The sequence below is a fragment of the Microcaecilia unicolor genome, chromosome 6 (assembly GCF_901765095.1).
Source record: "Microcaecilia unicolor chromosome 6, aMicUni1.1, whole genome shotgun sequence".
Lineage (NCBI taxonomy): Eukaryota > Metazoa > Chordata > Amphibia > Gymnophiona > Siphonopidae > Microcaecilia > Microcaecilia unicolor.
In genome coordinates this window covers 11,604,832-11,617,654 of record NC_044036.1, presented here as the reverse complement: position 1 = coordinate 11,617,654, position 12,823 = coordinate 11,604,832, and the positions used below count along the sequence as shown (strand labels likewise).

Genomic DNA, 12,823 nt, shown 5'->3' with positions numbered 1-12,823 from the left:
GGCGGGGCCCGGAGCGATTTTGATGGCTTCACTACCACGAACCTTCGAACCTTTTTGAAGGAAGTCAGGGCTTGGCTTCACTGATGTCAGTGTCCTCAGAACGTTGAGGGTGAGTTTTATTATAGTAGATATCTCCATTTAGCTTAGGTTATTAAATTATGAGGTGACACTGTCTTTAGAACCTACTAGGTGTCACAGAGAAATGTAGAAGAAAGCAGGATCTCGGTATGTATAACTCATCCTGCAAAGCTGTCAATTCCCTCTGAGATGCATTAACCTCTCCTGGTGATATCAGTGGACTGCTACAGAGATTTGTGTTGGATGCAGAATCAGAACTGTGTTTTTGCAGATATATGCCAGGACTGGATGAATTTCTGTAAATCGTTTGTAGAGTTTTAGAGGAGGAGGAGAGGGGGGGGGGGGGAGTATTAATTAATGTGGACATCTGAGCCAGTTTTTCACCTGACCTACATCATAGTAGGACAATCCATTTCTGTTTTTCATACGCCTGGTCCCACTGCATTTTGAGACTTTTTCTTTAAAAAAAACCCGAACTATTCCAGAATGTGGTGGCCAATTTAAAATGACTGAGGCTGTTCTCGGTCAAGTGGCAGCAGCATTAAAGTAAAGAAGAAATACAAATTATCCAAATATGATTCCAAATACAAACTTTCTTTTTTTTTTGTCACATAGGTACCCCATTGTCCTCCTGGTACTATCGAGAACAGTCTGGAAGAGACTGTCTCATACTTCATCATCTGACATTAGAGTGATTTCCAAAGCATGCGCTAGATGTAAACCACATGAGACTGTGCTTGCAAATATACCATTGTGGGATCGTATTTCTCAAAACTTGCAGCTTGCTATATATTACACCACAGTATCCGCCTGATGCCTGTAATACCATACTTACATAAAATACAATAGAAATCAAACCAAATAAAACATGGAAAAGAAAATAAGATGATACCTTTCTTATTGGACATAACTTAATACGTTTCTTGATTAGCTTTCGAAGGTTGCCCTTCTTCCTCAGATCGGAAATAAGCAAATGTGTTAGTTGATAGTATATATAAGTGAAGCTTCAAAGCATTTCAATGACAGTCTAGCAAGGTGGGGGTGGGTAGGAGGTATGCATGGGTACATCAAAGCATTTCATTTCATTGATAGTCTAACAGAATGGGTGTGGGTAGGTGAGAGGAGAGTGATAAACAGAGAAGTACAACTTTATGGTTTATAATGGGCTAGAAAACCCAGATCCTTGTTAAGTCCTGTCTGTTGGGTGTCAAAATATTCAATCATTCTGACTTCAAAGGTCTTACGTTCCTGTATTGTTTTAAAGTTACCTTTCAGGATTCTTACTGTGAAATCACTGGTGCAGTGTCCTGGTCCTGTAAAGTGTTGGCTCACAGGGGTGGGAATCTGACTGGCACCAGCTTTCTTCAAGTTGTGTCTATGTAAATTGAATCTTGTCTTAAGCATCTGCCCTGTTTCTCCAACCTTTAAGAGTGGACTAACAGACATTAAATGGAGAATCATAGAACATGTTCAAGTAGGGCGGGAGCGTGGCAACATTGATCAGTTATTAAATTACAGAAAGCAACGATGGATTTTTTCATTACGTACTTTATATCCTGACGGCCTCAATTCTGAGATCGACTGGTGGTTGCTGGTTTAATTTTTGATTGGCTGATGGGGTAGGTTGAACTGCCTATCAGTGCCCCATAGTTTGTAGTCAGCTGTAGCTTATTTAAACTTTAATTCCGCGCTGAGACGCCGCGGCCATTTTGTTTTTGGAGATAGGAGAGAATAGATAATGCAACGGTATGTAAGCTCTTAATCTTATTTTGAATACTAGTGGATATGATACAGGATCTCTGTCTTTTTTGAATAATAGGTGTATTTTTTAACAGAGAGCCTCTTCCCTGAGGAAGTTTTGCGAAACCTGGCCATGTCGGTGGAGGTTCTCCTGTGAACTGAATTGCTGCTATTTTTTCAAGATAAGTGCCGAGCTGTTTTACACATTGCTTATTTTGCACTTCGTGAGAATGTTTATTAAGATTAAGCTTTAAATTTCGAATTACTGCAATACGATTAATATTTATATAAAAAAATACTCTAAAGGGAGATCTAATGAGGAATTTGCACCACAACCATCTTCTTTGAACTATCTAAGCAATGAACTCATTGTTCTGTATGGTGTGAGTTGCGAGTACATCTGATGATCCCCAAAAGAGAGAAAAAAATGACGTAATTGGAAATATGTTATTGCATTTCCGTTGTATTATAGAATTGAATGAAAATTAGATGAAAGATTGATGTTTGGGACATTTCTTTACTTTGGTCAGTGAAAACCGAGTGGCATCCTCTTTGGACAAGTTTCTGGAGGAAAAGTCCATAGTCTTATTGAGATGGACATGGGGGAAGCCACTGCTTGCCCCGGGATTGGTAGCATGGCATGTTGGTACTAATTGGGTTTTTTGCCAGGTACTTGTGATCTGGATTGGCCACTGTTGGAAGCAGGATACTGGGCTAGATGGACCATTGGTCTGACCCAGTATGACTATTCTTATGTTCTTATGTAGAATACATCTTAGCCCATATCCTTTATTCCGTTCTCTGCTCACCAAGATCATTTGGCAGGCTTTTCCTTTGGTAAAACCATTTTGCCTCGGATCATGAAACCTGTCGGATTTTAGGAAGTTCACTATCCTTTCCTTCAGCAGCATCTCTGTTATTTTTCCCAAGCACTGACTGGCTTACTGGCTTGAAGTTTCCCCCAGTTTCTAATTTGCATGTATTGAAAATGTTTAAAGACAGGGGGTCATCATATGATGCTGAAGAGAGGGAAGCTCAAAAGGAATGTCAGAAAATACTTTTTCACTGAGAGGGTCATGCTCATGTGGAAAAAAAACTTCTAGCCAAGGTTACAGGAGCCAAAACTGTGGTAGAATGCAAGCATGGGTGGGACAGGCACAAAGGAGCCTTAGTGATGTAGGGAGGGAAGTAGAGAGTGAGAGGATCCCAGCTCCAGTGAAACTTGTATTTAAAAAATATGTTAAAAACTGTTTAAAACACCCCAGCTAATTTAAAAATCATAAACTGAACTTGAAAATCCTTATGACATGGAACCCAGAGGCCACATTAAAAACCTGAGCCAGGAGACAAAAGAAACAGATTCACCCCCAAACCACCATTTAATATTCCCTAGTGATTCATGTCATGGAATGAAAATGAGGAAATGTGAGCTGTGCCCCCTCAGGAAGCAGGGCAGAGGTGGAACTGGAATATGGCACTAAGAAAGCCAGAGAGAAATAGACGAGGCTTGAAGACGTTACAGAAAATCTTCCAAACGGAGCATCCAATTTCCTAAAGTTGTAAAGTTCAGGGAGCTTTTGTTTCATGTTAATATTATTAGCGTTTTATTTGAACCATGTATGGAAGCTGGAACTGTTCTCATGCACAGCTGCACTGAAGTCATCTTCCAAATTCCTCTTCAGCTAATCCTTGCTCAGATTTTTCTTCCCACTCCTGCAAATGATTATCCCTGATGGACACATGCAAAAATTGAACTGATATCACAACTCCTATTCTCAGAGCAACAGTCAGGATGTTTACAGCTTCAAAACATCCAAACTGGACTCCATCCAGGCTCAAGCCTTCAGCACACAAGAAATCATCTAGTCAGCTGACCATAGAGTTCTGAGTCAAAGCCTACATTTCCTCACTCATACACTATGTCCTGGTCATTAAGGCCCCCCTTTTGCAATCTAAGCTTAAGGGACTGCAAGCAGTAATTCATGGATTATTTACTCTACAGTTCTAACTAACAGGACGCCATTTCTTTCTTCCTTTTCATTAGGGAGGGAAACTGTGTTTTCCCTCCAGCTATAGACCATGATGACAGAGACACTACAGTTTACACACAATTCTTTAAAACTGAATAACACCTTCCTTTTCGGGATCCTTGCTGAGACAGAAGGCTGTCACATAAATAAGAGCATGTGAAATATGATATGATGGTGGAAAGCATGCCATCCTAATGAGTAACTATGCACAGCTGGCTCTGAGGTACGCTAGAGGCGAGTCTGCTTATAATACATGATGGGATGGCGCCCTCTGCTGGAAACACAACTGTCTGGCATGCCATAGAAAGTGGCTGCTCACACGCTGGTGAAAAGGAGCAGGCAAGGCAGCCCTGGTAGGTACATTGAACACCATGGTGGGGAAATCCTTGCATTGGGAAAGAAATTTAACAGCTGACTTTGTAACAGATCACCAGGGGTTATCAGGCACTCCTATGCACTGTGTGTAGTGAGTGGAGGAGTGGCCTAGTGGTTAGGGTGGTGGACTTTGGTCCTGAGGAACTGAGTTCCATTCCCACTTTAGGCACAGGCAGCTCCTTGTGACTCTGGGCAAGTCACTTAACCCTCCATTGCCCCATGTAAGCCGCATTGAGCCTGCCATGAGTAGGAAAGCACAGGGTACAAATGTAACAAAAATAAAATAGATACTATTGGAGATTCTACATGGAATGTTGCTACTATTGGACATTCTACATGGAATTAGAGTGTTATATTGCTATTCCACTAGCAACATTCCATGTAGAAGGCTGCGCAGGTTTCTGTTTCTGTGAGTCTGACGTCCTGCATGTACGTGCAGGACGTCAGACTCACAGAAGCAGAAGCCTGCACGGCCACATTGGTGATCTGCAAGGGCCGACTTCTACAGTGGTGGAAATAAGTATTTGATCCCTTGCTGATTTTGTAAGTTTGCCCACTGACAAAGACATGAGCAGCCCATAATTGAAGGGTAGGTTATTGGTAACAGTGAGAGATAGCACATCACAAATTAAATCCGGAAAATCACATTGTGGAAAGTATATGAATTTATTTGCATTCTGCAGAGGGAAATAAGTATTTGATCCCCCACCAACCAGTAAGAGATCTGGCCCCTACAGACCAGGTAGATGCTCCAAATCAACTCGTTACCTGCATGACAGACAGCTGTCGGCAATGGTCACCTGTATGAAAGACACCTGTCCACAGACTCAGTGAATCAGTCAGACTCTAACCTCTACAAAATGGCCAAGAGCAAGGAGCTGTCTAAGGATGTCAGGGACAAGATCATACACCTGCACAAGGCTGGAATGGGCTACAAAACCATCAGTAAGACGCTGGGCGAGAAGGAGACAACTGTTGGTGCCATAGTAAGAAAATGGAAGAAGTACAAAATGACTGTCAATCGACAAAGATCTGGGGCTCCACGCAAAATCTCACCTCGTGGGGTATCCTTGATCATGAGGAAGGTTAGAAATCAGCCTACAACTACAAGGGGGGAACTTGTCAATGATCTCAAGGCAGCTGGGACCACTGTCACCACGAAAACCATTGGTAACACATTACGACATAACGGATTGCAATCCTGCAGTGCCCGCAAGGTCCCCCTGCTCCGGAAGGCACATGTGACGGCCCGTCTGAAGTTTGCCAGTGAACACCTGGATGATGCCGAGAGTGATTGGGAGAAGGTGCTGTGGTCAGATGAGACAAAAATTGAGCTCTTTGGCATGAACTCAACTCGCCGTGTTTGGAGGAAGAGAAATGCTGCCTATGACCCAAAGAACACCGTCCCCACTGTCAAGCATGGAGGTGGAAATGTTATGTTTTGGGGGTGTTTCTCTGCTAAGGGCACAGGACTACTTCACCGCATCAATGGGAGAATGGATGGGGCCATGTACCGTACAATTCTGAGTGACAACCTCCTTCCCTCCGCCAGGGCCTTAAAAATGGGTCGTGGCTGGGTCTTCCAGCACGACAATGACCCAAAACATACAGCCAAGGCAACAAAGGAGTGGCTCAGGAAGAAGCACATTAGGGTCATGGAGTGGCCTAGCCAGTCACCAGACCTTAATCCCATTGAAAACTTATGGAGGGAGCTGAAGCTGCGAGTTGCCAAGCGACAGCCCAGAACTCTTAATGATTTAGAGATGATCTGCAAAGAGGAGTGGACCAAAATTCCTCCTGACATGTGTGCAAACCTCATCATCAACTACAGAAGACGTCTGACCGCTGTGCTTGCCAACAAGGGTTTTGCCACCAAGTATTAGGTGGGGGAAGAGAGGTTGGTGGTTGGGAGGCGAGGATAGTGGAGGGCAGACTTATACGGTCTGTGTCAGAGCCAGTGATGGGAGAAGGGACTGGTGGTTGGGAGGCGGGGAATACTGCTGGGCAGACTTACACGGTCTGTGCCCTGAATAAGGCAGGTACAAATCAAGGTAAGGTATACACATATGATTTTATCTTGTTGGGCAGACTTGGTGGACCATGCAGGTCTTTTTCTGCTGTCATCTACTGTGTGTTACTGTGTTACAATAAAGATATATATATATATATATATATATATATTGCAAGCTTCTTTGGTAAGACAGAAAATCCTCCTAACAGAAACAAACACACACACAGTTAATTTTATTTCTCTCACTTGAGCTTGGTCACATGCTGGGGCTAGATAAAAATCTGAAAGCCCGTAGGGTTTTGAGAGGGACTTTATTTCCTTTTCATGGGCTTCTTTCCTTTATCACATAAACACATAAACACCGCCATACTGGTAAAAGACCAAGGGTCCATCAAGCCCAGCATCCTGTCTCTGACAGCAGCCAATCCAGCCTTCAAGAACCCGGAACCCCACCCCCCCCAAAAAAAAAAAAATTAATAATGTTCAATGGACTTTTCCTTCAGGAATCTGTCCAAACCCCCCTTAAACTCTGTAAGGCCAGCCGCTGCCACCACATTCTCTGGCAATGAGTTCCAGAGTCTAACTACACGCTGAGTAAAGAAAAGCTTTCTCCTATTTGTTTTAAATCTACCATATTCTAGCTTCATCTTATGTCCCCTGGTTTTGTTGTTGTTTGAAAGTGTAAACAAACGCTTCACATCTGTCCGCTCTACTCCGCTCATTATCTTGTAGACTTCTATCATATCACCCCTCAGCCGCCTTTTCTCCAAACTGAAGAGCCCTAACCTTCTCAGCCTTTCTTCATAGGGAAGTCGTTCCATCCCTTTTATCATTTTCATCGCCCTTCTCTGCACCTTCTCCAATTCCTTTATATCTTTTTTGAGATGCGGCGACCAGAATTGGACACAATATTCGAGGTGCGGTCGCACCATGGAGCGATACAACGGCATTATAACATCTTCATGTTTGTTTTCCATCCCTTTCCTAATAATACTCAAAATTCTGTGCGCTTTCTTAGCCGCCGTAGCACACTAACCAGAAGTTTTCAACGTCTTATGAACGATGACTCCCAGATCTCTTTCTAGGTCTGTGACTCCTAACGCGGAACCTTGCATGACATAGCTATAATTCGGGTTCCTCTTACCCACGTGCATCACTTTGCACTTGTCAACGTTGAACTTTATCTGCCACTTGGACGCCCAATCCCCCAATCTCGCGAGGTCCTCCTGTAATCTTTCACACTCCTCCTGCGACTTGACGATCCTGAATAACTTTGTGTCATCTGCGAATTTAATTACCTCACTAGTTACTCCCATCTCTAGGTCATTTATAAATATGTTAAAAAGTAGCGGCCCCAGCACAGACCCTTGGGGAACCCCACTAACTACTCTTCTCCATTGAGAATACTGACCATTTAACCCTACTCTCTGTTTTCTATCTTTTAACCAGTTTTTAATCCACAATAGAACACTACCTCCTATTCCATGACTCTCCAATTTCCTCTGGAGTCTTTCATGAGGTACTTTGTCAAACACCTTCTGAAAATCCAGATACACAATATCCACCAGCTCCCCATTGTCCACATGTTTGTTCACCCCTTCAAAAAAATGCAGTAGATTGGTGAGGCAAGACTTCCGTCACTAAATCCATGCTGACTTTGTCTCATGAGCCCATGTTTTTGTATGTGTTCTGTAATTTTATTCTTAATAACAGCCTCTACCCTTTTGCCCGGTACCAACGTCAGACTCATCGGTCTATAATTTCAGTCTGGGTGTAAATGAATTTCACTCTCGATCAAAGAAGAGGGCTGCCGAGAGGGGGCAAGATTCTCTGGGCTCATCCTCCATGGTCTTCACGGATAGCACGTGCTAATTTTTAGCGCATACTAGCGTTAGCGTGTGTTTGTAAACAGATCTTGAATACATCCTCTTCTCATTGGTTCCAGGATACCTGGAAACAAGCATTTATGCCAGTTACAGTAGGTCAGAAAACAGAAATTTAGCTCCATGTATGCATAAGGCACAGTGACCAATGGTGCCTTTTCTAAAAGATAGTTCTGCCAACCACCACACACAGCTAGTACACACTCAAAAATGCAGCAGCAGCATTAGCTGGAATATGCATGTGAGGCATGTAGATATACATGTGATGCTATATACATGTCCAAAGTTCAATGAACAGTATGGGCTGTTAGTCACACTTAGGTAATCTAATACTACAAAACTGAAAAACAGCCAAACCCAATCTCAAAGGGTCATGTGTGGTGAATATACAACAATAAATGACAAATGGGAAATACCCTCAGAAACCAAGGTCACTGCCAAGGTCTGACCATCAAGACACTGATATCTATATAAGATTTATGTGCCTGTGATCTTATCTCTTTCATGGGGTATATTTTCCCATATCTTGTCAATAGAATTGATTCACAATGAAACCATTACCTCCAAACATTGCTGAGTACAAAAAAAACTCTCCAAGCAGGAGCATTACTTAAATAAACAAACTTAGCTGTCTCATTGCTGGCTTAATATCCCGCACTCCAACTGGTGACTTTCAACGGGGCCCAGATCGTTTCGCCCACTTCAGGGCTTCGTCAGGAACCACTCAACTTAAGCATAATTGTTGGGGTATAAATTTCTAGCTGTCCAAACTTCTTGGAGACCAAGAACTCCACTCTTTCCTGTCCGCTGCCGCTAGTGTGCCCGGGGCTGGCACCGGCGTGTTTTAAAAATGGCAGCCGAGACTTCCTGGGGGCATTGCTGTGGAATTCATATAAAAGCGCCCAAGTCCATATCTCACCATTATCCCCATATTTTGTCTGCTGAGCCCTACAGCCCCCAAATGTACACCATTATACTAGCCATTATGGGTGAACGGGCCACCTATATGTGGTTACAGTAGGTTTTCGGTGAGTTTTGGAGGGCTCACAGTTTCCACCACAAGTGGGCCAGGGAGAGTGAGATATGGGCCTGGATCCCCTTCTCTACAGTGCACTGCACAGACCATTACACTACTTGCTGCTCTGATAGAACTGACTATAACGCCTGAAACTGTCATCGAAGCTGGTAAGTACTATTTTTATTTACATCTTTCGGGGGTGGGAGGGGGTCAGTGACCACTGGGGGAGTAAGGGGAGGTCATCCCTGATTCCCGCCAGTGGCCTTTGGTCATTTAGGGCACATTTTTGTGCCTTATTTGTTCTAAAAACAGGTCTAGATCAAAACGTTGAAGTTTAACCCTAGCCATTTTTGTTTTGTTCCATAATGACTGTAAAATGTCCAAGTGTTAGGAACGTCTAAGCCCACCCTAATCCCGCCCCCTTGTGATATGGACACGCTGCAGATGAATTGCATAGATAGACGTCTGCAAAATAGGTTTCAAAAATACCAATTTGGACGTTTTGAGAAGAAATTCATCCCAATGCTGCTTTATGGCACTTTTTGGCCTTTTTTCTCTTTCGAAAATAAGCCCCACAGTGGAACTGAAAAAGCTGTAGAGAAGGGTGACCAAAATGATTAAGGGGATGGAAGGCCTCTCATATGAGGAAAGGCTAGAGGTTAGGGCTCTTCAGCTTGGAGAAGAGACGGAGGAGGGGAGGTATGATTGAGATCTATAAAATCCTGAATGGAGTAGAATGGGTAAACGTGAATTGATTGTTTACTGTTTCAAAAAGTGCAAAGACTATATTACATCATGAAGTTATATAGACACTGTACAGCGTGGTTGACAGACAGGCATGGAGCCCTCACAGACACAGGCAAGGTGTGGTGCAAGCAGGGCTTTTTTTGAGGGGGTACTAAGTACCAGCAACTTTTCCATTGTCTGCTAAAATTGACCCATGGACCCCAAGTTTTAATGAAAGAGCTCAGGCTCTACACACCAATTCTGCCTTGCCATAGATTCTGTGACTAGTTGCAGGGGGCCTGGCTATTGTGGGGTGGGTTCCTCAGTGATCACCCCACCTCTTAAGGGTGGCCTGGCATTTGAGTACCAGCACCTTTTTTGCTAGCAAAAACGCACTGGGTGCAAGTCAAAAGAAAAAAAACGTTATTATTAACAAGCAAACAAAGTACCTGTCAAAGACTTAGGCTCAAACCTGAGAGACAACCACATTGGCAATCATTTCCACATCTCTTAACAGTTCTGGCTTGCCAGGCTTCTTCAGCACTGTTCAAAGTACTCACACATAAATCCAGACCTGGTTCCAGCTGGTATACCCAGGACCAGGGTCTTCACAAATAAATAAAGACAATCTTTGACCAACAGAGTGGATACTCCATAGGGAGTAGAAACCATGACAAGAGATCTCCAAAAATTAGATGAACTGTCAGAGGTCTGGCAGTTAAAATTTAATGCAAAGAAATGCAGAGTGATGCACTTGGAGTGCAGAAATCCAAAAGAGATGTACCAGATAGGAGAGAGATTGATAATCACAGCTCAGGAGAGGGGCCTTGGGACGATGGTGTCTGAGGATCTCAAGGTGACCAAACAATGCAACACTATAGCACCTGAAATGCTGATTTCAATGGATAGGATCAGGCAGTGATGTAGCCATGGGTGGGCCCAGGATCACCCAAAATTGGTGATCCCTTGGTTTGGCTGGTGAGTATCCCTAAGCCCTGACAGCTGAAGACCTCCTACTGGTCTGAACTCTGCAGCCAGTGGCAGTGTCCCCAAGTTGCCACAACCTCGAGCATGCTCAGTTTTCAGAGGCCAGTGGCAGTGATGGCTCAGAGACCACAAACGTTGCAGCTGGGAGGAGGTCTTTGGCTGCTGGGGCTTGCGGATCCCCACTAGCTCAGGTATTCCTATTTTTAGTTTGGGAGGTGCCGGGGAGAGAGGGAATGAAATTCCATGCCCACTGTTTGGGCTCAAGTCCATTGTAAATTAGCCCTCTGGATACTTGGATCAGGTACTAGAGAAATATCACACTGGTTTAGTATAACAAACCCCTAGTGGTGGAGTACAGAATTTTTCTCCCATCCCTACTACACCCCTTACTGGTTCTGTCAGGGAGGTTGGCTGGACTGCCCAAAGGTGGGCACCGTTGCAGGCTTTACAGCAGGAGTTCTCGGTGCAGGATTCTTGTTTTCTTAGGGGTGCTCTTCTCTCTTCCAAGCAGGCACCTACCCTGGCAGGCACTCCAGCTCAAGCCTCCCTTGGGGTCAGGGCAGTTGGTCCAGAGGAACAACTCCTTCCACAGACAGGTCTCCTCAGCAGAAGGCACACACTTGCATGGACAGCTTGAGACTACCAGACTGGGCTTCTCTGGGTTCAGGGGGCCCCCAGCCATGCCACTCCCTTCCAGTTTCTTACTCGGGCCCAGCTCTCCTCAGCGCTGCCCAGGACTGAACAGCTCCTCAGCATGGTCCCACTACCTTCTGCACCTTGCTCTCCACTTGGGCTGGCCTTTGGTGTGGCAGCTCCCCCTCCTGGCTTGTCTCTCTCCCTGTGGCTCAGCTTCTGTTCAGGAAAGCCCTAGGACACCTTCCTTTCTCCTGTTCCTACTTCTGTGCCCTGCCCTTCCTAGGACTCACCAACTCTCTCTCTCTCTCCTCTCGGGGCTTGCCTGCAGGCCTCACTCTCCTTTGGGCTGGTCTCTCCTTGCATCTGTCTTGTTGCAGCTCAGCTCATTCCCCTCTGCAGCTTCCTCTCTTGGCACCTCTCTCACAGCCTCCAGCCAGGCCTTGTCCCTCAGCTTGTGTTTGCCTGCGGCCTCTCCTTCCTCTATGGAAGCATGCAGTATCTTGGCTGGCTTAGCCTCTGCCAGCCAGCAGTCTCTCCTACTCTGGCTCATTTTTCTCTCCTCCTCTCTCCTGCTTCTCAGCCCCCCCCCCCCCTCCGCTGGGCTGCTCCTCTCCCGTCTCCAGATTGGTTGAAATTTGCACCCTTTTCTGGCCCTGCCTGTTGATTGGCTGCCTTCCACCACTGCCCCTCAAGCTCCCAGCATCCCCTGGAGCCCTTTATTAAACTAAAATAATAAAATACATTTTAAAAACTGCCAATCATGGCATGCATAAGTCCCCCCCCCCCCCCCCCCCATCATTTGGGCCCCTGACTACCCCCCAAGGCCACTTAATTTTATTTTGGCTCCAGAGCCCTCCCAGCACTATTCATTTTTAATTTCTCTGGCCTCTCAGCTGAAACACAGCGCCTCCGCACATGCATGGAGCACAATATCATCACTGGATATGCGTGATAGGCCCACTACACCGGCCTGGAAGAGCTGGAGCCTTTCCTGCTGTAGCCCCTAATGAGCCCGTTTTGACTCCAAGAATGGACCCGAAGGCCGGGACTGCCAGCAACTGCATCAGGACCGCAAACAATGTGGCCCCCACCCACAAGCACTAGCGGATGCCCCCTTTTCTATCCGGGGATTGCCCCCCCCCCCCCCCCCCCCCCGCCCAGGTAAACCATTTTCTAACTCCTGGTTACATTAGGATGTAAGTTCCAAACTAGGCCTGGCCAAAAAGTCTCCATCCTGAAAACAGGTAAGCTTGACAGCCTTGGGACTATAATTACTTCATGCTCTTATCTCCTACATGATTTATCCAAATCTCCTCTCGTCATGTGCTGCTGCTTTCAA

At 45.1% G+C, this 12,823-nt stretch overlaps 1 protein-coding gene across 3 annotated transcripts in view; it reads left to right on the top strand.

Annotated features, from left to right (window-relative positions):
• LOC115471728 (riboflavin-binding protein-like) overlaps positions 1-12,823 on the top strand; it is a 62,261-nt gene that overhangs the window by 40,193 nt on the left and 9,245 nt on the right. For 2 of the 3 annotated variants that reach the window (XM_030205526.1, XM_030205527.1), the window contains exon 7: positions 694-962. The gene's annotated coding sequence lies outside the window, so the exon portion shown is untranslated. Of the gene's footprint in view, positions 1-693; positions 963-12,823 lie in introns of those variants that run through there. The other variant, XR_003942406.1, reaches the window with a different exon arrangement.